General features: G+C 41.7%; 2 long non-coding RNA genes and 1 pseudogene across 4 annotated transcripts in view; 2 read left to right on the plus strand and 1 right to left on the minus strand.

Annotated features, from left to right (window-relative positions):
- LOC110535840 (uncharacterized) overlaps positions 1-11,461 on the plus strand; it is an 18,121-nt gene extending 6,660 nt beyond the window's left edge. Inside the window, exons 1-5 of one of the 3 annotated variants that reach the window (XR_002475320.3) lie at positions 7,339-7,545; positions 8,069-8,321; positions 8,483-8,603; positions 10,654-10,781; positions 11,018-11,461. This is a non-coding gene — a long non-coding RNA (uncharacterized LOC110535840). Of the gene's footprint in view, positions 1-7,338; positions 7,546-8,068; positions 8,322-8,482; positions 8,604-10,653; positions 10,782-11,017 lie in introns of those variants that run through there. The other 2 variants (XR_002475323.3, XR_002475322.3) reach the window with 2 other exon arrangements.
- A 1,110-nt stretch (positions 11,462-12,571) lies between these two features.
- On the plus strand, positions 12,572-27,915 carry LOC149979615 (uncharacterized). Its single transcript, XR_016484535.1, has 2 exons — positions 12,572-12,713; positions 26,471-27,915. It is a non-coding gene; the product is annotated as an uncharacterized LOC149979615 (long non-coding RNA).
- LOC149979616 (uncharacterized) lies at positions 20,250-21,416 on the minus strand (annotated as a pseudogene).
- Positions 27,916-27,991: the final 76 nt, after the last annotated feature.

Below are 27,991 nucleotides of genomic sequence, written 5' to 3' on the forward strand. Positions count from 1 at the left end.
CGTTTGAGTACCTATGCGTTTGTAACGGATGTGAAACGGCTAGCTTAGTTAGCGGTGCGCGCTAAATAGCGTTTCAATCGGTGACGTCACTTGCTCTGAGACCTTGAAGTAGTAGTTCCCCTTGCTCTGCAAGGGCCGCGGCTTTTGTGGAGCGATGGGTAACGACGCTTCGTGGGTGACTGTTGTTGATGTGTGCAGAGGGTCCCTGGTTCGCGCCTGGGTATGGGCGAGGGGACGGTCTAAAAAAAAGTTATACTGTTACACGTTGTCTCAGCCTATGCTGCGGGTTTTTACGGGTCTCATCCCGTGTTGTTCTCCGATGTTTACCCTTGCTCTTTTGTTTGGATACATCGCAATGTTTTGTATACGTGTTTGTTTTGGGTGTATTAAAAACCCAGATGTATTGCTGCGCCTGTCTCCAAATCCTTTATACCAGCGTGACATCAATACAGTGGAACATTTGTTTCTATTTCTTTCCCTTGGAAATTTGGTTTTGGGGAACTATTTTGTAGTACTAGTCTGTTCAACCTCCCTTTTGTACCGTCTGAGATTCCTAAAGATTTGAAAGCGGCCGGGGTCATCCCCCCCTCTTCAAAGGGGAGACACTCTAGACCCAAACTGTTACAGACCTATATCCATCCTGCCATGCCTCTCTAAATTCTTTGAAAGCCAAGTGAACAAACAGATCACCGACCATTTCAAATCCCACCGTACTTTCTCTGCTGTGCAATCTGGTTTCCAAGCTGGTATCGGGCGCACCACAGCCACGCTCAAGGTCCTAAACAATATCATAACCGCTATCAATAAAAGACAGTACTGTGCAGCCGTCTTCATCGACCTGGCCAAGGCTTTCGACTCTGTCAATCACTGTATTCTTATCGGCAGACTCAACAGCCTTGGTTTCTCTAATGACTGCCTCGCCTGGTTCACTAACTACTTCTCAGATAGAGTTCAGTGTGTCAAATCGGAGGGCCTGTTGTCCGGACCTCTGGCAGTCTCTATGGGGGTGCCAAAGGGATCAATTCTCGGGCCGACTCTTTTCTCTGTATATATCAATGATGTCGCTCTTGCTGCTGGTGATTCTTTGATCCACCTCTACACAGATGACACCATTCTGTATTCCTCTGGCCCTTCTTTGGAAACTGTGTTAACATACCTCCAAACGAGCTTCAACGCCATACAACACTCCTTCTGTGGCCTCCAACTGCTCTTAAATGCTTGTAAAACGAAATGCATGCTCTTCATCCGATCGCTGCCCACACCCGCCCGCCCGACTAGCATCACTACTCTGGACGGTTCTGACTTAGAATATGTGGACAACTATAAATACCTAGGTGTCTGGCTAGACTGTAAACTCTCCTTCCAGACTCACATTAAGCATCTTCAATCCAAAGTTAAATCTAGAATCGGCTTCCTATTTCGCATCAAATTCTCCTTCACTCATGCTGCCAAACATACCCTCGTAAAACGGACTATCCTGCCGATCCTTGACTTTGGTGATGTCATTTACAAAATAGCCTCCAACACTCTACCCAGCAAATTGGATGCAGTCTATCACAGTGACATCCATTCTGTCACCAAAGCCCCATATACAACCCAATACTGCGACCTGTATGCTCTCATTTGCTGGTCCTCGCTACATATTCGTTGCCAAACCCACTGGCTCCAGGTCATCTATAAGTCTTTGCTAGGTAAAGCTCCAGCTCTTTTGCACATCAGTATTTATACTTGCACATCCTCATCTGCACATATATCACTCCAGTGTAAATGTCTAAATTGTAATTACTTCACCACCATCGGCCTATTTATTGCCTTACCTCCTTACTTCATTTGCACACACTGTATACAGATCTTTCTAGTGTGTTATTGACTGTACGTTTGTTTACCCCATGTGTAACTGTGTTGTTGTTGTTTTTGTCGCATTGTTTGCTTTATCTTCGCCAGGTTGCAGTTGTAAATGAGAACTTGTTCTCAACTGGCCTACCTGATTATTAAACAAAGGTAAAATTCTTTATATGAATGGGAACAGTTCCATTAAATTGAAGCATAGTACTTATCCTAGATTTGATTTGAAAAGAGGTTGGTTTCTTAATTTCAAACTTACCCCTTGCTGACGGAGATGTTATCAGAAATCAGCTTGTAGATGGCACCGCCCTCTTTTTGAAAGACGCTGACCAGATTCCGAGAGCAGTCGATGTGGTCAATATTTTTTCCTAAGCATCTAGTCTTACTTACTCAGCCCAGTTCCTACATCTTGACCACAAAATAAGTAAAGCAGTTGTCCAGATGCTTTTCAACTTCATCTGGAAAAATCGTACACATTACATTAGGAAATCTATCGTAATGAACATATGAATATGGTGGTCTCAATTGTTTAGATTTTCCTACTTTGAATAATAATTTTAAGATAAATTGGGCTAAACATTGAATGAATCAAAGTTCAATATGGAATTTCATCCTTCGTATCTTCTGCTATTTTGGTGGCTTCAATTTTATGTTTGTAACTATAACATTGATAAGATTCCTTCAAAATGATCTGCTTTTCATAGACAAGTATTCTTAGTGTGGTCATTAATATATAAATATATTTTTTCCCAACATAGGTATTTCATTTGGAACAATAAGGATATTTTGAAATAGAAACAAATCTTAATTTTTTAAGAACTGGTTTAATAATAATTTCCTGCTGGTGAGTCAACTTATTAATGCAGTGTCACGTCCTGACCTTAGTTCCTTTTTTATGTTTCTATTTTGGTTTGGTAAGGGTGTGAGTTGGGGTGGGCATTCTATATTTTGTTCTAGGTTTTGTACTTCTATGTGTTTGGCCTGGTATGGTTCCCAATCAGAGGCAACTGTCAATTGTTGTCTCTGATTTAGAACCATACTTAGGTAGCCTGTTTTCCCACCTGTGTTTGGGTAGTTGTTTTCTGTTTTGTGTTTTTTCACCATACAGGACTGTTTCGTGTCGTTCACTCTCTTTGTTGGTTTTTCTCATTCAGTGTTCAGTTTATTTCATTAAATTTACAATGTACACTTACCACGCTGCGTGTTGGTCCGATGATTCCTATTCCTCATCAGACGAAGAGGAGATTCGTTACACGCAGAAGGATTGTTACTCAATTTTTATCTTGTTACAATATCCCTGTTACACCTAGAGAGTTCACCATAGTCTCTGATATTCCATCTGGAACTCTCATGTTGTTTAGAGGTGTAACCAGACCTTACCTTCTTGACCTACCCTCGCTTAATCCAGTTGACTCTCCAATAGGGAAAATGTGTTTCTCCTTGCTCCCTCAGAACAACAACTCTATACATGCTTTATTTCAAAGACATATTGTATCTATTCCTTATATCTCAACTTACTGGAATACATTTGTCAATAATATATGTTGGGAAAAGTATAGTTATTACCACACACATACCTGCTTGTTAACAAGGTCAAAGAGGTCTCTTTCAGAATGATCCATGTATTACCCTGCGAATCATTACCTGAAGAAACTCAAAAAAGACATGAACTTTAACTGTACTTTTTTGTTGTTGAGCAACCAGAAACAGTTTTGCATTTTATTTTGGCATTGTCTACATGTAAAGAAATGATGGCAAGATATTTATAGTTTTATAATTGTTAATGTTCTTCATGACTTTAGTTTTTTACGGGAGAATCTGCTGCTCGGTTTCCTTAACTGTAATAAGGATAAAGAAAAACAATTTTACCTCGCAAATCTAATTGTGCTAATGGAAGAATTTCATATTCATAAATGTAAATTCACTAATAAGACAACACACCTCCATGTTTTCTATAAGGAATTAGAGCAGTCACATGAAGACCATTCTACATTCTTCCAATAAGAAAGCTGTTAAAACAATCAATACAGGTCTTATTTTTATTTTTTATTTAACCTTTATTTAACTAAGCATGTCAGTTAAGAACAAATTCTTATTTACAATGACGGAACTACAGCTATAACTCCTTAGACCGCTGCGCCACTCAGGAGTCCGATCTGTAATTTGTTGTACAGACAATGATAACATGCTAGGGGTACAACAAATTACAGATTGGGCTCCTGAGTGGCGCAGTGGTGTAAGGCACTGCATCTCAGTTCTAGAGGCTTCACTACAGACTACAGATAAATCCATGATAATCGAAAACTTCAACAAGCATTTCTCAACGGCTGGTCATGCCTTCCTCCTGGCTACTCCAACATCGGCCAACAGCTCCCCCCCCCCCCCCCCCCCCCGCAGCTACCCGCCCAAGCCTCCCCAGCTTCTCCTTTACCCAAATCCAGATAGCAGATGTTCTGAAAGAGCTACAAAACCTGGACCCTTACAAATCAGCTCGGCTTGACAATCTGGACCCTCTATTTCTGAAACTATCTGCCGCCATTGTTGCAACCCCTATTACCAGCCTGTTCAACCTCTCTTTCATATCGTCTGAGGTCCCCAAGGATTGGAAAGCTGCCGCAGTCACCCCCCTCTTCAAAGGGGGAGACACCCTGGACCCAAACTGTTACAGACCTATATCCATCCTGCTCTGCCTATCTAAGGTATTCAACAAACAGCCAAGTCAACAAACAGATCACTGACCATCTCGAATCCCACCGTACCTTCTCCGCTGTGCAATCTGGTTTCCGAGCCGGTCACGGGTGCACCTCAGCCACACTCAAGGTACTAAACCATATCATAACCGCCATCAATAAAAGACAGTACTGTGCAGCCGTCTTCTTTGACCTGGCCAAGGCTTTCGACTCACCATATTCTTATCGGCAGACTCAGTAGCCTCGGTTTTTCTAATGACTGCCTTGCCTGGTTCACCAACTACTTTGCTGACAGAGTTCAGTGTGTCAAATCGGAGGGCATGTTGTCCGGTCCTCTGGCAGTCTCTATGGGGGTGCCACAGGGTTCAATTCTCGGACCGACTCTTTTCTCTGTATATATCAATGATGTTGCTCTTGCGATTCTCGATCCACCTCTACGCAGACGACACCATTCTCTATACTTCTGGCCCTTCCTTGGACACTGTGCTATCTAACCTCCAAACGAGCTTCAATGCCATACAACACTCTTCCGTGGCCTCCAACTGCTCTTAAATGCTCCTAAAACCAAATGCATGCCTTTCAACCGTTCGTTGCCTGCACCCGCACGCCCGACTAGCATCACCACCCTGGATGGTTCCGACCTAGAATATGTGGACATCTACAAGTACCTAGGTGTCTGGCTAGACTGTAAACTCTCCTTCCAGACTCATCAAACATCTCCAATCTAGAGTCGGCTTTCTATTCCGCAACAAAGCCTTCTTCACTCACACCGCCAAACTTACCCTAGTAAAACTGACCATCCTACCGATCCTCGACTTCGGCGATGTCATCTACAAAATAGCTTCCAATACTCTACACGGCAAACTGAATGCAATTTATCACAGTGCCATCCGTTTTGTTACTAAAGCACCTTATACCACCCACCATTGCAACCTGTATGCTCTAGTTGGCTGGCACTCGCTACATATTCGTCGCCAGACCCACTGGCTCCAGATCATCTACACGTCCATGCTAGGTAAAGCTCCGCCTTATCTCAGTTCACTGGTCACGATGGCAACACCCACCCGTAGCACGCGCTCCAGCAGGTGTATTTCACTGATCATCCCTAAAGCCAACACCTCATTTGGCCGCCTTTCCTTCCAGTTCTCTGCTGCCTGTGACTGGAACGAATTGCAAAAATCACTGAAGTTGGAGACTTATCTCCCTCACCAACTTGAAACATCTGCTATCTGAGCAGCTAACCGATCGCTGCAGCTGTACATAGTCCATCGGTAAATAGCCCACCCAATTTACCTACCTCATCCCCATACTGTTTTTATTTATTTACTTTTCTGCTCTTTTCGCACACCAGTATCTACCTGCACATGACCATCTGATCTTTTATCACTCCAGTGTTAATCTGCAAAATTGTAATTATTCGCCTACCTCCTCATGCCTTTTGCACACAATGTATATAGACTTTTTTTTTCTACTGTTATTATTGACTTGTTTATTGTTTACTCCATGTGTAACTGTGTTGTCTGTTCACACTGCTATGCTTTATCTTGGCCAGGTCGCAATTGTAAATGAGAACTTGTTCTCAACTAGCCTACCTGGTTAAATAAAGGTGAAATAAAAAAAAATAATAAAAAAAGACCCTGGTTTGATCCCAGCCTGTATCACAACCGGCTGTGATTGGGAATCCCATAGGGCGGCGCACAATTGGCCCAGCATCTTCCGGGTTGGGGTTTGGCTGGGGTAGGAGATCTGATTAATTTGGGAAATCCTTTTGTAATATCGAGGACTGTGAAGAAACCAGTGAGAAAGGTGGATTCAATCAAAGTGACCAGAAGCGGCCTTGTTTTGGTTAATTGCGTTGATGAAGAACAGAAGCGTGCACTGGATCTGGCTAAAATGTCCCCGTCAGAAGTAACATGTATTGATCTTCGGAATAGGGCGCCTGCCAAAAGAGTTATAGCTGGAGTTTCGTTGGATATAGTTGATGAGTATCTTAGTCAGAAAATCCCAGGAGTGGTCAGTGCACGTCGCCTGACCTGTATGGTAAATGGAAGGAAGGAGAAAAGCCTGTCGATATTGTTGTTGTTTGAGGAGACTATACTTGGATATGTGAGGTATCCGGCGAGAGCATTTGTGTCAAAACCATAACAGTATGGAAATCGTAAATGATATGGTCACGTGTCAAATGTTTGCAGACGGGAGAAGTATGATGTTGAAGAATCTGGGAATGGAAAATGTTGCAACTGTGGTGTGGATCATACTCCGGACTTCCTTGAGTGCCCTGTTAGGGTGAAGGAGGTCAAGGATCAGGGCTGCCAGAGATCTCCTATGTGGAGGAGGTGAAGAGTCGCGGGGGAAGAGGCAAGTGTTGAAGATATGGCAGTGTATGAATTGCAATCAGTTGCTAGTGTTTTAAGTAAATCGGGTGATCTGGATACACTCATTGTGAGGGTGGATTTTGTGGCATTTATAGCCACAGTGATTAATTGTACAGCACAAGTGTCTGAGAGGTCCAAGTTGCTGGAAATTATATCTGCAGCCGATAAGTTTTTGGGGCTCCAAGACTTCACAGCAGAAGCACTACAAGTGCTTTTGTCGCAGGGAAATGTCCTGCCCTCACAGAAGGCTTCTGAGCCTGTGTTAGGACCTGATTAGAATGAGGTTTTTACAGAAAAGCAGGTTGATTTTGTTTGGTTAATAATTTTTGGGGTAGTTAGTATGATATTTTAATTTTACCCCTCCCCAAAAATATTTTGGGATAATTATTATCCACCCGTACACTAGGTGGCGGTATGCACATTTAATTGTTGAGAACGCCATTTATACCATAGAAGAAGAAGTTGTTCTAATCGCTGGAGAAAAAGTTTCACGGAAAAAATGACCCCCCCAAATAGAATGAAAAGCGGAGATAAATCAACCGAGAAAGTGGACATGCGATTTGGAGACAGTGTTTTGACGACGCGTTGTCAATGTGGAATATATTTCTACAGGTCGCAGAAACGAGACTGGAAAAGTGAGAGTTTTCATTGGCTGCATATATTTTAGGCTAGTACAGGTTTGCGTGAGAAATAATGTTGCGCCTGGACACACTCAGATTATTGTTGAAACGTCTAGTAGACGGCTATAGCCTAACGTAACCGCGAAAGCCTTTTTCGCAGCAGGTTAGGACAATTAACGTAGCAGGTTAGGAGACTGAGGTTAAGGTTATGCAGAGGGTTAGCGACACTTCTCTCCTAACTTACTACGAAAGTGACTATCGAAGTGGTGTGAAGGGTGTGTCCCTAATGTAACCACGTAGGGTAGGGTAAAGACAACCCATCATTGCCATTACGGTAAAAATAGGCAATCAAACACGAATCACTCATTAAAGCAAATCATCAAAATAGTTATTTATAAAATACTGTCCATTAGTACGAAATCAACCATACAAATATATAATAAAACTAAATCAATTAAGCTTTTAAACTACCAATCAAGTTTCCATGATTGAATTCCCCCTATTTAAATGTCATCCTATTTTCTCACTGCCTTTGCAGATATCAGCACAAATGTGATGAGTTGGAGGTGCAACACAATGACTTCCCATTTTAGTACTTTACTGTTGAGAAGGACATGGGGCTCTATGTGAAGTGCTCACTGGCCCAGAAGGAGGATGAGCTCACAGACCTCTCAGAGCAACTGGGGGGACTGCAGCAGGCCAAGGAGTCCTTTTGAGCTGCAGCTCAGTCAACTCCGCCAAGAGTTGCAGGAGAACAAGGACAAACTCACCTTTTGAGAACATGGTTCTTGGTGAGATAAAGAACCTCGATACCACATCTTCCCATTCACATGATCCACCACCGGGCTTTTATTTCAAACTAGCTCCAACATACCTGATCCTGTGGTTTGAATTCAAGATTAATAAATGTTGATCGTTCAATTGTATTACTCCTCTCTCCATCCCCATGCAGCGGGTAAGCTGGAAGCTCCGGAGGAGTCCCTTGTGCAGAAGGAGGAGCTCAGGAAGTAGAGACAGGAGCATCACACAGTCAACTACAGCCTAGAGAGGAAGGCCATGCTGGACAGCGACAGGTCAGTGCCATATGTACTGAGTGTACAAAACATTAAGAACACCTGCTCTTTCCATGAATCCAGGTGAAAGGCATGATCCCTTATTGATGTAATTTGTTATATCCACCTCAATCAGTGTAGGTGAAGGGGAGGAGACAGGTTAAAGAAGGATTGCTAAGCCTTGAGACAATTCAAACATGGATTGTGTATGTGTGCTATTCAGAGGGTGGATGGGCAAGACAAAAAATGTAACTGCCTTTGAATAGGGTATGCAAGGTATTCCTAATAATTGGTATACTTGTATATAGCCTGTATTATTTTGTCACTGCTGCTCAAAACTTTCCTTCACTCAGCATCTAACAGATTTTCTTCACTCAGCACTCAACAGATTTTCAGATTTTCATTTTTGCAATAAAGGGGGGGGTCCCGTACAACTACAACTGTAACTGCAGCCTTTAAAAACAACAGCATCAACGTAAAACATGTATGTTCCAATCAGGGACACTGACACCTGCTCATACTCTCCCTCCCTGTGCCCTCTAGCCAAGAGTTTCCCAAATTCGGTCCCCCCATGTGCATGTTTAGTTTTTTTGCTCAACAATGACAAAGCAAAAACAGGTTTAGACATTTTAGCAAGTGTATACAAATAAAAACACTTAAATAGTACATTTACATAAGTATTCAGACCCTCAGTGCTTTGTTGAAGCAGTGATTCCAGCCTTGAGTATGACGCTACAAGCTTGGTACACCTGTATTTGGGGAATTTCTCCCATTCTTCTCTGCAGATCCTCTCAAGCTCTGTCAGGTTGGATGGGGAGCGTCGCTGCACAGCTATTTTTAGGTATCTCCAGAGATGTTTGATCGGGTTCAAGATGGGTCTATGGCTGGGCCACTCAAGGACATTCAGAGACTTGTCCTGAAGCCACTCCTGCGTGTCTTGGCTGTGTGCTTAGGGTCGTTGTCCTTTTGGACACTGAACCTTCTCCCCAGTCTGAGGTCTTGAGAGCTCTGGAGCAGGTTTTCATCAAGGATCTCTGTACTTTTCTCTGTTAATCTTTCCCTCATTCCTGACTAGTCTCCCTGCCTCTGAAAAACATCCCTACAGCATGATGCTGGCACCACCATGCTTCACTGTAGGGATGGTGCCAGGTTTCCTCCAGAAATTACGCTTTGCATTCAGGCCAAAGAGTTCAGTCTTGGTTTCATCAGACCAGAGAATCTTGTTTCTCATGGTCAGAGTCCTTTAGGTGCCTTTTGGCAAACTCCAAGCGGGCTGTCATGTGCCTTTTTACTGAAGAGTGGTTTCTGTCTGGCCACTCTACCATAAAGGCCTGATTGGTAGAGTGCTGTAGAGATGGTTGTCCTTCTGGAAGATTCTCCCATCTCCACAGAGGGACTCTGGAGCTCTGTCCGAGTGGACATCGGGTTCTTGTTCACCGCTGCCCTTCTCCCCCGATTGCTCAGTTTTGCCGGGTAGCCAGCTCGGAAGAGTTTTGGGTGGTTCCAAACATCTTCTATTTTATGATGGAGCCCACAGGGTTCTTGGGGACCTTCAGTGCTGCAGACATGTTTTGGTACCCTTCCCAAGATCTGTGCCTCGACACAATGCTGTCTCAGAGCTCTCCGGTCAATTCCTTCGACCCCAGGGCTTGGTTTTTGCTCTGTCATGCACTGTCAACTGTGGAACTTTATATAGACAGGTGTGGAACTTTCAAAATCATGTCCAATCAATTGATTTGACAACAGGTGTAGAAACATCTCAAGGATGATCAATAGAAACAGGATGCACCTGACCTCAATTTCGAGTCTCATAGGAAAAGGGTTTGGATACTTATATAAATAAGGTATTTCTGTTCTTTAGCTTTTATAAATTTGCTCAATTTAAAAAAAAAACTCTGTTTGCTTTGTCAGTATGGGGCATTGTGTATTGCTGAGATTGTTTATTTTTTAAATCCATTTTAGAATAAGGCTGTAACGTATCAAAATGTGGTAAAGTCAGGGGGTCGGAATACTTCTTGAATGCAATGTACATGCTCCAGATCATCAGGGCCTCTTTGTTTCTCCTCTTAAGGCCACCACCCACCTGTGTCACTTCAAGACAGGAGTCCTGGGCCTTATACCGTGTTGTACACCCAACTACAACCACATCCTGTCCAATATGGGACCCCTCTCCAAGAGCACCTGCCTTCAACTTCATAGGTGATTGAGCTGCCTTTTATGCTGCTGTTTTTATGCTTGTCAAAAATACTATTTATTTATTAGTAAATGCAATAAATGTACTCAGTGTATGTTGTAGCTTAGTTACAGTAGATACTGAGTAGGTGATTTTTGTTCTATTAATTCAAAGATAATATATATTTCCTTTTTTAAATGTAGTGTTTTTGTCAATTTTGGTTTAATATATCAAATTTGTGTCAATGTCTTGTTAACCATAGCCTCTTTGTTCGTCTGGAAACCCCCACCGCCCTAGAAGAGGACTAGTCCGTCCAAACCCTCTGGTCCAGAGTGCCTGGCTCCTCTGCTGGGTGACCCTTCCAGAGGGAGCCTGTTTACCCCCCCACAGACCCACCCCAATCAGGGGTAGCCCCGCTGAACCCATCCTCAGAGAGGCAGGACTGGGCTTCAAACCCCTTTAATGGGACATTTCCAACAGAAAATAAATGGTGCTACTTGGTCATGCAAAAAATATTGTCACTTATACATGTTATTTTTCAGCCACTAGGTGGCAGCAACTATACTTAGAATATGTCCTACTGAGTCCGACAAAGATCAGCCACTAAAGTTTTCTAAAGAAAGAAATCAAAAGCTCTGTTATTTTGTGTTATTAGTTTTTTAAAGACTGTATCCAAAAAATAAACATCAGAAATGTATACTCAAAAGATTAAGGCATACTGTAGCACAGCCATTGTCCACATACTAAATCCAATACAGTGGGGCAAAAAAAGTATTTAGTCAGCCACCAATTGTGCAAGTTCTCCCACTTAAAAAGATGAGGCCTGTAATTTTCATCATAGGTACACTTCAACTATGACAGACAAAAATGAGAAAATAAATCCAGAAAATCACATTGTAGGATTTATTTATGAATTTATTTGCAAATTATGGAATTGTGACATAATCCCCCCCCCCCCCCCCCAGAATAGACAGAAGAAAGTTTATCTGTAGTTCTAAACATATTTAGGGTGATTTTTACTCACTTTTTGTCTCTCCCACGACTTTATACCTCTCTCCTACAGCGTCCATCGCAATTATATGCACATGGCCAGTTATGCAAATTAGGTGATGACGTCATTTAGCGACTTCTAGCGACTTTTAGGACAGCCAATAGCTACTTTCCTTACTGAGGAGTTGGCAACACTGAATGTGACCCCACTGTGGAAAGGGGAGATTATCACGAATACAATGGTGTTCTCCGTTTTGCCCACATGTGTAGTAGTATGAAGGTCGTTTTGTGCCTACCCTAAAAAAGGGGTTAAATACAGTAGGACCTATGTGTAATATATATCCTGAGCAGCTTTCTTATATCTTCTAGATATAGGACAAACACTTCAAAACCTTGTTTCTTATCACTTATGTTTTTCCTGTCTTTTTTGCCATTTATTAATGTGTTATTCAATCCGTTTCTCTGAGCTACAGGAGTAAAGGACAAATTCAATATTTTATTAAATATATATATATATATATATATATATATATATATATATATATATATATATATTATACCTAAAGGGGTCCTACATTCAAAACCAGATAGCTAGTATGACCATCTTAAAACAATAACATATATCAGCTTAGAACCGCTTTGTTTGAGCCGACTTCGCCGTCAGACAGCGCGTGGCACCTATTTCACACTCTGGAGTCAGCCCTGTTCCAAATCGAATGCAATCATTTTCAGCCGGTGCAAACATGTCTACACGTGCTTCCGGGCGAGATTAATCGAGCCCCCTCATTGCTACCACTGTGCGTGCCCTAACAGTTGTGATCAAAACATAAACGAGTGCTGGTGGGTGCTGAGACTACGTTGTCCCAAACCGAGAGGAAAACGGAGTTGTTTGTGCAAACACGAAGTCCTACCAGTGAAATTATACCATTGACAGATTTGGGATACCTTGATTCAAGTACTGCAACTCTGTAAGTATTTCCTCAATGACAATTGCTCAAGATAGCGCAAGAAAGGATGCATACACACTAGTCTGCTGCACTGTTGGTCAGCGGTGGGGCTAGAAACTTCTCACAGCTGCAAATCTCTGAACATTTTCTGATAACACGTTGAGGGAAATGATCAAGTATAATGCTTCCCCCAACGTATTATAACTACTATGCACAGTCTTAAAAATATACATTGTTTTATTTTCTAGTGACATTTCGCTAGCTAGTTAGTTATATCAATCTATCTATTGTCTGGGAAGACATGCCATTGAGTTAGCTACTATAACTAGTTAACGTTATAGCTACCCAGCTAGTTAATGTTGTCACAATTCATGAGTCCCAGATTGTCACAAAACAAGTGGAAAAACAGAGGACGACATGTACTTTGACGTTGGTTCGAGCTTTTGCATAGTTAATATTCACTTTAGCTTGTTTAATGTATCTGTACTCTTGTGAAAGAAGAGTTACAATTTACATTGTCAACGCAAGTATTTTGATATTCAATTACGGGTCCTTACAATTTAATGTAATTTAATATCAAAATACATATAATGATGACATCAATTTAAATTGGGAATCTTCTTTCTCTAACTAGCTAATTTAACAGGTGTGAATGTCAGAAAATAAAATAAGGCAGACAACGCAAAATAAAGGCTCTTTTAGGTGCTTTGCATTAGCTCTCTCCTGGTTCAACACTCAACAGCTGAAAAACATCCTCATTGTGTTGCTGTTTCGGGTTGACTGGTTTGGTGTGCAGTACTCAATACAGCAGAGTAAGCAGCAGAGTGCAAAGACTAGCAGGTACTGGTCCCTGCCTATGGAATGTTATTGGAAACGTTAACAGGAGCCTAATTTCCCAAGGTTCCATGGCCCCAGCCAGGACTAGATATCGCGTTGATGGGCATGGGCAGCAAAGATTTTAAATGAGGATCAAGTGTGTATGACATTTTGTTTTGTAATCAGTGTTACAAATGCCTCTTGTGTAAGGGCAATTGACGCTCAGATTTTTATGTCAAACAAAAAACAATTATTGCAAAGTTAAACAAACCATACCACTCTATGCACAATGACTAATTTTAACAATTTCACACAGAAATCGGCACTGTTCTTCAAGTAAATGTGTTTTTGTAAAATATTCTGTGGAAATGGTTAAAAGTATTTTGAAAGCATTCATTTCCCATCAACATGTTCCGGTTTTCCATGACCAAGACTCCTCTGCTCAGAGAGGGTTGTTTTGGAATTCAGTCGCTTCATAAGTGTCATAACTGAAACCATGTCTGCCGTAGCTCAGGTTTTTGGCACTGAGTAAATCCAATCAAGCTATAATAGTTGAGATCTTCTCTCCCTCTCAGACTTGATCGGTAAGACGTCTGAGGATATTATTGCTGTTTTGTATAACGTCTTACACGCACCCACACACTGCACACACACACCCAATCTTTGAAGAGTCTTATTAGCTTATTCTTGGGTGTCTGAATCTGTCATATCTAACACATTATCCCATAAAATGTTAGTCACAGGTATAGATGTAATCTTATAGAAATATAACCGTCACGTCACCATATTATTTAGGCCATATGCTGAAGACGGTGCAGTCAATGGATTGTCTCGTCAGTGATTTGAAGAAACTGCACAACACCAATGACAGCAGCAACTGAGAACAGATGTCGAAGTAAAGATGTGAAACATGAGCAGCTGAGTATTACCCTGCCTGTTCCCATCAGCCCACATATCCATCTCTCTTCTCTCATTTCAACTCAATTTCACCCCTCTTTTCTATGCCACACCAGGGAGGAGGACTGTCTGAATCAAGTGCATATTGTGTCGCAGTCCTGTGGAATAGAGAAGGTTAATTTAAAACACTGATGATGAAAGAAACAAATCCAGAGGCTTCTACATTTAGCCATGTCTGAAATAAAAGTGCTTTGCCCAGAGAGAGTGCAGAATTGAATGTCCTCTGGGCTTCTTTCTTCCTCAACCATTTGATGTGCTATGAAAATAATTTGAGCGTGGGTGGGCAGATTTTTGCTGCCCCGTAAGAGGTTTACAGTGCATTTATCATACTTAGGTTGTACAGTAGGCTAATAGCCAGTAGCCACATTGTTTACCAAATTCCCAAATGAGTTCCATATAAAAGCCATAAATCAATTTGCCTCTGGTCATTTCCATATTAAAGGACCCATGAGCACCAACTTGAAGCTCATAGGAGCATATCAAATGAAAGCTAAGATTCTATATGTACATTTTCCAACCATTTTCTGTACTAAAAATGAGGAATAAGCAAAGGCTTTGATTTCTGCTCAAACAGATGGAAAAGAGGTCTTAGAAAACATCTACCAGGAAAAAGTCTTAAGGTATTAGGACCCTTGCCAACTAATATTAACACTTATATTTAGTTTTGGATAAATTATTTGTCTTCTCTAAGTTTAAGAAACATTGCCTTGTGCCTGTTACATATCTTTGAGATATTTCCCATTTCTCTCCCCCATGAGGATAATGAAGTAATAAGTAAAGTTAGACCTATCAATTAGTCAATGTTTTTACTGATATCAATTTTTTTTTATTAATTAGTAAGCGACTAAAACTTGAAATTCTGTTACCAGATCGAAACTGAATTTCTGCAGTTGAATTGGCTACAATGGCAGGGCTCGACATTAATGCTTGTCCTCTTGTCCGGGACAAGTAAAACAAATAGTTGGGCAAGAAGAATATAGATTTAAAGATGTACTATGCAGAAATCGCTCCGCCATTTCCTTTTTGCTAAAATTGTAATATTTCGCCTTATTTCAGTTTATTTGACTAAACAATAAGTCATTGTGTTGAGAATCATTGTACCATTGAAACGGCTGTGAAATATTGTTTCCATAACCAGCTGATTTTGAAGCTGATGTACAAAACCCGAAAGTTAGACCCACAAACAAAACTTCAGAACTGGAAGCGTAGAAATAGTACACACAACATATGTACCGCTTCTTACAGTCGTGGCCAAAAGTTGAGAATGACAAATATTAATTTCCACAAAGTTTTCTGCTTCAGTGTCTTTAGATATTTTTGTCAGATGTGGAATACTGAATTATAATTTCAAGCATTTCATAAGTGTCAAAGGCTTTTGTTGACAATTACATGAAGTTGATGCAAAGTGTCAATATTTGCAGTGTTAACCCTTCTTTTTCATGACCTCTGCAATCCGCCCTGGCCTACTGTCAATTAACTTCTGGCAGCCCATTCTGGCAGCCCATTGATGGCAGCCCATTCTTGCATAATCAATGCTTGGAGTTTGTCAGAATTTGTGGGGTTTTGTTTGTCCACCCGCCTCTTGAGGATTGACCACAAGTTCTCAATGGGATTAAGGTCTGGGGAGTTTCCTGGCCAAGGACCCAAAATATCGATGTTTTGTTCCCCGAGCCACTTAGTAATAACTTTTGCCTTATTGCAAGGTGCTCCATCATGCTGGAAAAGGCACTGTTCCTGGACGGTTGGGAGAAGTTGCTCCCGGAGGATGTGTTGGTATCATTCTTTATTCGTGGCTGTGTTCTTCGGCAAAATTGTGAGTTAGCCCACTCCCTTGGCTGAGAAGCAATCCCACACATGAATGGTCTCAGGATGCTTTACTGTTGGCATGATACAGGACTGATGGTAGCGCTCACCTTGTCTTCTCCGGACAAGCTTTTTTCCGGATGCCTCAAACAATCGGAAAGGGGATTCATCAGAGAAAATGACTTTATCCCAGTCCTCAGCAGTCCAATCCCTGTACCTTTTGCAGAATATCAGTCTGTCCCTGATGTTTTTCCTGGAGAGAAGTGGCTTCTTTGCTGCCCTTCTTGACACCAGGCCATCCTCCAAAAGTCTTTGCCACCCTGTATGTGCAGATTCACTCACACCTGCCTGCTGCCATTCATGAGCAAGCTCTGTACTGGTGGTGCCCCAATCCCCCCCAATCCATCAACTTTAGGCGACGGTTCCTGTCGCTTGCTGGACTTTCTTGGGTGCCCTGAAGCCGCCTTCACAAGAATTGAACTGCTTTCCTTGAAGTTCAAGATGATCCGAAAAATGGTTGATTTAGGTGCAATCTTACTGGCAGCAATATCCTTGCCTGTGAAGCCCTTTTTGTGCAAAGCAATGATGACTGCATGTGTTTCCTTGCAGTTAACCATGGTTTACAGAAGAATAATAATGATTCCAAGCACCCCCCTCATTTTGAAGCTTCCAGTCTGTTATTCGAACTCCATCAGCATGACAGAGTGATCTCCAGCCTTGTTCTCGCCAATACGCACACCTGTGTTAACGAGAGAATCATTGACATGATGTCAGCTGGTCCTTTTTGTGGCAGGGCTGAAATGCAGTGGAATTTTTTTTTTCTTTCTGGGATTCAGTTCATTTGCATGGCAAAGAGGGACTTTGCAATTCATCTGATCACTCTTCATAACATTCTGGAGTATATGCAAATTGGCATCATACAAACTGAGGCAGCAGACTTTGTGAAAATTAATATTTGTGTCATTCTCAAAACTTTTGGCCACGACTGTAGACTTGGTTTCAATGGAATGAAAGATCTATAACTCACATTTCTGTGAATTTGGTCGGATTGCCCAAAAGGTTACATATTGTAGCTTTAAGATAAAATAAAATAAGATGTTATTTGTCACATGCGCTGAATACGAAGGGTGTAGACCTTACAGTGAAATGCTTACTTACAAGCCCTTAACCAACTATGCAGTTAAGAAAAACAAGTGATAAGTAATAAATAATTAAAGAGCAGCAGTAAAAGAACAATAGCGAGGCTATATACAGGGGGTACCAGTACAGAGGTGTTTAGTCCCAGGGTCCTTAGCCTGTCTGAATGGACAAGTAAAAAAAATATCACATTATCAAACAATTACTCCGATCAGAATTGAATCACCTAACTTGAATCTGAGCGGAGGCCGTCAGCATTTTTAAAACTATTTAACTTTGTCATTTTATGAAGCGTCTTGTTTCAAAGTAGCCTAGACTAGTCAAAATACGACCATAGAAATGTTGAGGGAATTATTTTATTAACCCTTAATACGACATTGAAACCAGCATTTTTCTCAATTGCTATTGGTCTTCAAATCAACTTTCTTTCATTGTCCAGCTGCCAAAGGCATAATCCTAGTCACATTAATAACCCATGCTAGTTGATGCATCTTTAGATCTCCCTTTTACATTTTTAACTGATATTTTCATCTCTGTCACATGCTCTCAAAAGCCCTTTTGAGAGGAATGTTTTCCCGCTAATTGCATTTTGGAACATTTGTGCATAGCCTACAGCCATGTGCACATTGTTGAGCTTATAATATGAAGAAAAACAACTATCAACATTTAATTTAAGCTAAACGGTCTGATCTGATGCATCAGCCTTATTGATTTTTTTTAATAAGGCTTCATGAATTTTGAATCTGTCGTCCCAAAACTGTCCAAGAGTTCAACAAGACTGTCCAAGAGCCATCCAACAGGAGAGCCTTAAAGGGTAGTGTTGTATTTTGAGACAGGCTTGAATATGCAAAGAAGCCACTAGGCAGTGTAGGCAACATTTTGTCTGATTCTCTATGGTAAAAAAAAAATGAAAAGTGCAGTTGTAGAGGTTAGTACAGTACACAGTAGAGTACACTAAATTTGAGTACTGTTCTACTGACCTTTACTGTACGGAACTGTACTGTAGTGTGCTGTACTATACTGAGCTCTACTATGCTGTACTTTGATGTCCAAACGTGTGTGAAACAGACGTCTATGATTCGTTCAGATTTGGTCCGAACCAACCAAATTTGGTCTTGTTTGGGGTCAGAGCTCATTAAAATAATAGCCAGTGTGTAGAAAAATATGCAAAGGAGGATATTGCGTATTTATGCCTTTTGTGTACCTATTTAGGATACACTGCTATGAAGAGAATGACATTCATATCCATAATTCTGCATTTCTGTGTAGTTCAGATCAGGGACCCATGAGGAAATTCTGTTACTTCAATTTAATTACCAGGTGTAAATCTACTTCACTTACTGCACTTAAATAACAAAAAGAGATTTGTTCAATGTCCATGTGTCATGTCATAGCTGACTCCCCATTCTTTCTGCAGACATCCTTGAATCTTAATTCGGAGCGGATGTTTAAGAGTTTTTGGAAAACATGGACACATGCAACTGAGGGAGATTTTACCAAACTGCATCTGCACAGTTCTTCCAGTAAATGTGTTTTTGTCAAATGTTCTGGGTAAATTGTTCAAAGTAGTCCCTGTGCATAGTTTTTGGTTTGTTAAACTTTGAAATCAGTGGTTTTTGTTTGGCATACATTTTCAGCGCAATCCCGTTACTGTGGAATTGCACCTCTATAGTTGTTAGTGTCACAGTAGGCTCGGTTTGGAGCAGGTGTGGGCATAAATAGGTCTACCTCCTGAGATGAATACCAGCTATCTACACTTTTATTTTCTTTGCTACTCTATATTCTTCAGCACTCAACTGTATGGCTCATTGAAGTCAGCCTCTTACAGTTTTCAGCCTGACTGAAATAGACCATCAGAGCCAGAGAGGCTTTTTTGTATTGACTGTTTTACCGGGACTGAAATATTCATGCCCATGTTTTTGAACAGGCACCACTAGGGTTCCACATTTTGGGGAATATTCAGAGGTGGAAACTTTCCGTGGGAATTAACGGGAATATGTGGGAATTAATACCATTTAAATGTAGATGTTTTTTTTGCATGGGATATATTTACCATATTATATAGAGACATAAAGAAACATAAACCTTTTACCTTATCAAATCAAATGTATTTATATAGCCCTTCTTACATCGGCTGATATCTCAAAGTACTGTACAGAAACCCAGCCTAAAACCCCAGACAGAAAGCAATGCAGGTGTAGAAGCACGGTGGCTAGGAAAAACTCCCTAGAAAGGCCAGAACCTAGGAAGACACCTAGAGAGGAACCAGGCTATGTGGGGTGGCCAGTCCTCTTCTGGCTGTGCCAGGTAGAGATTATAACAGAACATGGCCAAGATGTTCAAATGTTCATAAATGACCAGCATGGTCAAATAATAATAATCACAGTAGTTGTCGAGGGTGCAGCAAGTTAGCACCTCAGGAGTAAATGTCAGTTGGCTTTTCATACCCGATCATTAAGAGTATCTCTACCTTATCATAAGTGTACATAATTGCAAATTATTAAATCCTTCCAAAAGATATATAAAATGTAGTTATGAATTTAACTTTAATTAAATGAGTTGATTCTTCACATGGGATGATTTCACTGATCAACAAAATAAAGGGAATATCCATTGAGTCTCCCAAAACATTTTCAACATCTCTGTAAAATGATAGTCTAGAAACTAAAGCTTTGGTGGTCTTCCTCTCAGGCTTCCATGTCTTCTCCCTGGACCTCCTCAATGTCTACCTCTTGAACATCAGGCTCTGAGGCCTCATCTTCACTGTCACTTTCTGACCTGGTTGAGGATGGCTCATTGTCAGGCTCAAAAAGCCTCAAATTTGCCCGGATGGCCACCAATGTTTCAACCCTTGTGTTGGTCAGCCTGTTGCGTGCTTTGATGTGTGTGTGTGTGTGTGTGTGTGTGTGTGTGTGTACCTAAAATATGACTAGTTGCACTCTGAGGAAACTGATGTTGGTGGGATTTGGAGGATGATGGAGGCAAAAGTGGAAAGAGTTTCACATCCACAAAGTTCCTTCCACCAGGTGGCTGCTGAGATACGTTGGCACGACTGCCATATTGCATCTCCCTCCCAAAGCCCTTGCTTGGAAGTGTCCTTTGCCTGGAAGTGTCCTTTGCCAGACTGGCAAGAACCTTGCCCTAATTTAGTCCAAGGTGGCAAGACATGGTAGTGATGACACCATAGGCCTTGTTGATCTCTGCACCAGACAGGATGCTCTTGCCAGCATACTTGGCGTCCAACATGTACACTACGGCGTGTATGGGCTTCAGGCAGTAGCCTTCACACTTTGTGATATATTTCAGAACTGCAGTTTCCTCTGCTTGGAGCAACAGTTAAGTGGGCAGGGCAGTATGGATTTCTTCTCTTACGTCTTCAAGCAAAGTCTGAACATCAGACAGGATTGCATTGTCCCCCTCAATCCGTGCAATGGCTACTGCTATAGGTTTCAGGCTGCTCACCACTCTCTCCCAAAATACATCATCCAGGAGGATCCTCTTGATGGGGTTGTCCATATTGGCAGACTGTGATATGGCCATTTCTTGGAGAGACTCCTTTCCCTCCAGGAGACTGTCAAATATGATGACAACACCACCCCAACGGGTGTTGCTGGGCAGCTTCAATGTGGTGCTCTTATTCTTCTCACTTTGCTTGGTGAAGTAGATTGCTGCTATAACTTGATGACCATTCGCATACCTAACCATTTCCTTGGCTCCCTTGTAGAGTGTATCCATTGTTTTCAGTGCCATGCTGTCCTTGAGGAGAGAATTCAATGCATTAGCAGCACAGCCAATGGGTGTGATGTGAGGGTAGGACTCCTCCACTTTAGACCAAGCAGCCTTCATGTTCGCAGCATTGTCTGTCACCAGTGCAAATACCTTCTGTGGTCCAAGGTCATTGATGACTGCCTTCAGCTCATCTGCAATGTAGAGACCGGTGTGTCTGTGCACTTGTAGAATACTGGTTGAGGGGTGGAGATGATGTAGTTAATTATTCCTTGCCCACGAACATTCAACCTCCCATCAGAGATGATTGCAATACAGTCTGCTTTCTCTATGATTTGCTTGACCTTCACTTGAACTCTGAACTCTGCATCCAGCAAATGAGTAGATAAAGCATGTCTGGTTGGAGGGGTGTATGCTGGGCGAAGAACATTCAGAAATGTTTTCCAATACACATTGCCCGTGAACATCAGAGGTGAACCAGTTGCATACACAGTTCGAGCAAGACATTCATCAGCATTTCTCTGACTACGTTCCTCCATTGAGTCAAAAAACCTTCTGATTACAGGAGGACCATGAGCTGTTGCTATCGATAAGGTGTCAGATTCATAATTTTCACCTCAAATCGAAGTAGAGGGACTTTTGTCAGATGTTGTGAGAGCTGAGGGAACTTTATGCACTTGGCCAGATTATTCTGCATCTTTGTTGCGTTCTTTACATTAGCTGCAGTGAAATGTCTCAACACTTCAGATAGTGCCCATTGCATTTTCCTGTAATGATTAGAAAAAATGAGTAAAAAAAAACCAAATACAAATAGTTACGCAGTTAGATTAAACAACTCCTTTGTAAGATAAATGTTTTCAAATGAAACAGGTGAATTAACACTCCTCCGTTAGCTGGCTCAAGCGAGCTAAAACCCCCAAATTATAGCAAAAACTAACTAGCAGAAATTGTTAACAAGTTAGAAATGATTTAAACACTTTGCTGTAGGCTACTATTTACTAGTTAACAAAAAATCATGCATGTCATGTAAAATATATTTACCCCACCCAGTATTGTAATCAAATCTTACCGGAAAGCATGTAGTCCTTGGCTCACAATGTAGTAGTGTGGGCTCAATAGCATCTCATTAGTGTGCAAGATCTTGAGAATCAGCTGTACATGTGATGGAAGAGTGCACTGAACATGGGATGGAAGAATGCACTGCATGCACAGGGTTGCAATTCCATTGAATTGTGGATAGTTTAACCAAAATATGCCACAAGACCTAGAATTGCCTTATGTGTATCCCACAAAAGGTTCACTGTTATAAGCTAACTTTTTTTGATACATTTAATAAAAATCCCCCAAATTCCAGGGCTTATCTTCCCATGGAAAATTTCTGAATTTTTGGAAATTTACCAGAACGTTTCCAACCCTAGGCACCACATTCTCTTATGTCACTGTGTTTTGAGCAAGCATCAAGAGGCTCTCCTCTTTCAGACACTATTCTTCGGCTCCCCCAAGAAGGACTTGCTAGGTCCCTTGGGGTAGTCGCTGGTTGCTGCAGGCTAGTTAGTTGACAATATGGTGGTAATGGTGACCGTGGTTGAGTCTTTTACCCCAGCACCAGTTCAGTTCAGTGGTAGGCCTATGTGATCAGTGGTTTAGAGACACATGCACAAAATCCAGAGGTTTTGTTGTTGCGATATCCCCCAAGGCTGGCCTGCTGCTAGTCCAATGGACCTGGGGTGTACGATAATATCACTGATTGTGGATCTGAATTGGCTGCTATCTGGAGGTCTACTAGCCTAAATGGCTAGAGCCCCACTAGTTTGTGTTTTTGGAAGCTGTGCAGATTGTGTTCACTTTATCTGCATGAAAGTTGTGTGTTTTTTAAGCACAGATTCAGCTACGTTAGTCTATCTGCCTTGTCCAGGTTGTCCTACTTGCAAAGTGTGCTGCCATTTACTCTCTGGCCTCCCCATTACTGTCATCAGAGCCCCTGTGGCTCTGTCTGATGGGTGTAGAGGATGGGACTGTGATTGCAGCTGCTCAGTACTCACTCATGCATGGGAACATGATGCGTCCTTTACCTCTCCGGGCAGAGGCACTCTACTGCAGCTGCTATACACTCACAGACCCAAATCCAACCTGGTTTCAGTGAGGACGTTCTTATTTCTTACTTGTGTTAATGTGTGTATAGGAAATCAGCTAGGCCTGCACACACACGAGCCCAGTTGAAAAAATGATCGGCCGATATTAGCCTTTCAAAATATTTATTGGTCTTTATTCCACAGATCAAGCGCCAATAATATAAACATACGTCTGTGGTAATTTTCTGAAAAATGTCAGTGATTGCCTGAAAAAGGCACTTTACGAACTGCTCGTTAAACGTCATTCAGCTATAGGTCACAACGTGAGAGAGTAGTAATGGTGGTTTGACGAGGAGTACCTTGCCACAGGCAGCGTATTTTAACTGGAGTTGCTTATTTTCCATCCCGAGAATTGACCACTTTTCTCCCGGGTAACCCAGTATTTCCTGCAAAAGATGGAAGTGTCATTCAAAAGCATTATAAAGCATGTAAATAGGCCTATGTCAGGATTTCATTAGATCTTTGATTCGAAAATTCAAAACTGATGCAACCTGAGCCTGATTTAAAGACATTTTATGACCACTACATTAAATACATTTAATGAGCCCCAGCCCAAATGAATTTGCAGTTATCCAATACATACAGTGCCTTTGGAAAGTATTCAGACCCCTTGACATTTTCCACACTTTAAGTTACACACACACACTTTAGATTAAGGCTGTATGTATGTATATATATATATATATATATAATACCCCATAATGACAAAGCGAAAACATGTTTTTCGAAATCGTTGCAAATGTATTAAATAAAAAACAGATACCTTATTTAGGAAATACCGCCTTTCAGACCCTTTGCTATGAGACTTGAAATTGATCTCGGGTGCATCCTGTTTTCATTGATCATCCATGATGTTTCTTCAACTTGATTGGAGTCCACCTGTGGCAATTTCAATTGATTGGACATGATTTGGAATGGCACACACATGTCTATATAAGGTCCCACAGTTGACAGTACATGTCAGAGCAAAAACCAAGCCATGAGGTTGAAGGAATTGTCCGTAGAACTCCAAGACAGGATTTTGTCAAGGCATAGATCTGGAGAAGGGTACCAAAATATGTCTGCATCATTGAAGGTCCCCAAGAACACAGTGGTCCCCAAATGATGGAGGCAAGACCTTAGTCAGGGAGGTGACCAAGAACCCGACGGTCACTCTGACAGAGCTCCAGAGTTCCTCTGTGGAGATGGGAGAACCTTCCAGAAGTACAACCATCTCTGCAGCCCTCTACCATTCAGGCCTTTATGGTAGTGGCCAAACGGAAGCCACCCTTTAATAAAAGGCACGACTGCCCGCTTGGAGTTTGCCAAAAGGCACGTAAAGACTCTCAGACCACAATAAACAAGATTCTCTGGTCTGATGAAACCATGATTGAACTCTTTGGCTTGAATGCCAAGTGTCAAATCTGGAGGACACCTGGCACCATCCCTATGGTGAAGCATGGTGGTGGCAGCATCATGCGGTGGGGATGTTTTAAGAGGCAGGGACTGAGAGACTAGTCTGGATCAAGGGGAAAGAGGAAGGTTCACCTACCAACAGGACAATGACCCTAAGCACACAGCCAAGACACGCAGGAGTGGCTTCGGTACAAGTCTCGGGAATGTCCTTGAGTGGCCCAGCCAGAGCCCGGACTTGAACCTGATCGAACATCTCTGGAGAGACCTGAAAATAGCTGCGCAGGGGTAACACTCCCCATCCGACCTGACAGTTTACATACAATACACTAAGTTGACTGTGCCTTTTAAGCAGCTTGGAAAATTCTGGAAAATGATGTCATGGCTTTAGAAGCTTCTGATAGGCTAATTGACCTTGTTTGAGTCAATTGGAGGTGTACCTGTGGATGTATTTCAAGGCCTACCTTCAAACTCAGTGCCTGATTGCTTGACATCATTGGGAAATCTAAATAAATCAGCCAAGACCTCAGAAAATAAATTGTAGACCTCCACAAGTCTGGTTCATCCTTGGGAGCAATTTCCAAACGCCTGAAGGTACCACGTTCATCTGTACAAACAATAGCACGCAAGTATAAACACCATGGGCCCACGCAGCCGTCATACCGCTCAGAAAGGAGACGCCTTCTGTCTCCTAGAGATGAACGTACATTGGTGCGAAAAGTGTAAATCAATCCCAGAACAACAGCAAAGGACTTTGGGAAGATGCTGGAGGAAACCAGTACAAAAGTATCTATATCCACAGTAAGATTAGTCCTATATCGACATAACCTGAAAGGCTGCTCAGCAAGGAAGAAGCCATTGCTCCAAAACCCCTAGTCTGGCATTTTAATAAGGTTTGCAACTGCACATGGGAACAAATGTCATACTTTTTGGAGAAATGTTCTCTGGTCTGATGAAACAAAAATAGAACTTCTTGGACATAATGACCATCGTTATGTTTGGAGGAAAAAGGGGCATGCTTGGAAGCCGAAGAACACCATCCCAACTGATGTACCGGGATGACAGCATCGTTGTGGGGGTGCTTTGCTGCAGGAGGGACTGGTGCACTTCACAAAATAGATGGCATCATGAGGATATATTGAAGCAACATCTCAAGGTTGCAATTCGGTATTCCAAATGGACAATGACCCCAAGCATACTTCCAAAGTTGTGGCAAAATGGCTTAAGGACAACCAAGTCAAGATATTGGAGTGGTCATCACAAAGCCCTGACCTCAATCCTATAGAAAATGTGTGGGCAGAACCAAAAACGTTTTTGCGAGCAAGGAGGCCTACAAACCTCACTCAGTTACACCAGCTCTGTCAGGAGGAATGGGCCAAAACTTAACCAACTTATTGTGGGAAGCTTGTAGACGTCTTTGTCCATCCAATGTAGAACACCTTGCACTGTGGACATTCCAATCTGTAGATTACATGAGTGGTTTTGCAGTTAATGAAATGCTTGACTTGATACTTTTAGAAGCTGTGTCAACAAAATACTTTCCCTATGCAATATTTCTGCAATGGTTGCACTGATTGCCCCTGGGTTTGTGGTCCAGCCAAGTTTTGTTTTGAGTCAATAGGAAGATGGCTGTGGACAAATTTGTCATTTAGGGTAGAACATCTCGTAAAGCTTATGGCTGGTGGCTCTGGGAAGACTTTGCGTAGTAGCGTGTCACTTTGGATGATTCCCCAATTCTTTTTTTAATAACTATTTTAATGTTCTCTGCTTCAGTGCTATATTTTGTAACAAAGTACCCTCTCTCTGATACATCAGGAGGCGCTACCCTTCACAGCAAGTTCTCTCTCAAGTCATCCGGCTCTTCTACCTGCATCTTTCAGACCTGTGCGCTGTAGCCCTGATTTTCAAGAAGCGATTCTCTAATTCAGCAGATGTGACACTGTAGTCTGTTTCCTGATCACAAATTCTTCTGACTCTTTGGAATTGTCCATATAGAATGTTCTCTCTTAGCCTTTTTGGGTGGACGCTATCTGCCCTCAGAATGGTATTCCCATCTGTAGGCTTCCTAAAGATTGTGTGCAAGCAACCATTGTAATTTTTACTGATGTCAAGGTCCAGAAAATGAATGTTATCCTTGTTATACTCCATAGTTAGTTTGATGTTAGGGTTAATGCTCTTAATGTATTGGTGGAAGGAAATAAGTTCATATTCTGAGCCAGACCAGAACAGGCAAACATCATCAATATAGCATCCCCCGCCAAATAATCCAGTCAAATAATTGAGTTTTAGAATGATCCAAATTGAAGTAATTTTCCCAAGTCCAAACCAGAGTTGGAAGGGCTATAGCAAGCTCCCATGGAACATCCTTTTACCTGTTGGTCCTAAATTGGGTTGCAGAATTGCCGCAACTTTCAATAAATTCCTTGGTTTTCCAGAAATCCTGGTTAGAGGATCCAGATTCACTGCTTACTCCCTCCTGATTCCAGGAATCCTCCAACCAGGATTTTGGGCAAAGCAGGGAATTTATTGAAAGTTCCTTGAATTTTGCAACCGTAGTCCTGAAAGACAAAGATGTTGTTATTATTAGGAGTCCATTCATTCTGTGGGAGGCGTCTCAGTCTCAGGCTGGGTACTCAAGAAATGGTGCTTAGCTGCCAATCCTTGTTCATGTTCAATGGTGGTGTGTAGAGACTCCACATCCATGGTGACTAAAAAGGAAGCTGTACCTATATTGTTCAGTTGCTTAATTTTGTTCAACACAGCTGTGGTATCTTGAAGGGCAGAAATAAATAATTTCTCACCTTTCCTGTAGGGTCACGAGGTCCCGTTGCTGTTATCTAGTGGACATTTTGCTCTATTGCCCTCAGCTATGTTTTGACTGTTGTGGTTTATGTTTGCTTTGTTCTAGTGTACTATAAAATAGATGGCTCTCCTATTCTTAACACTTTGCCCAGTCATATTCGATGTTAGAACTACCTCCTTTAAGGGTTCTGATGCTTCTAGCCTTGAGATGCATTTTTAATAACAGCTACATTATTTCATTTTTTTTATGTGTTTATTGTTGCTTACTCTGTGTGGTCCAATGAATTCTGTAACCACTCCCTCTTCAACTCAGGGTTGATTTGAAAAAGCTGTTCATAAGAGGACGATATATTATCATATCTTTGTACTCCCTGACGAAGGCCATTCAGCTGAAACGCATCAGTTTTTAAACTTTGTTACCATTGAACATGCCATACAAATAAAGGCATTTGAATGAATTAAATGAAGAGTGCCTTGGTGTTTTTAAACTCTGCAGCTACAAAACAATAAACGTTACAATAAAAAAATTAGGTG

The sequence above is a fragment of the Oncorhynchus mykiss genome, chromosome 11 (assembly GCF_057628025.1).
Source record: "Oncorhynchus mykiss isolate SJ-2025 chromosome 11, ASM5762802v1, whole genome shotgun sequence".
NCBI lineage: Eukaryota > Metazoa > Chordata > Actinopteri > Salmoniformes > Salmonidae > Oncorhynchus > Oncorhynchus mykiss.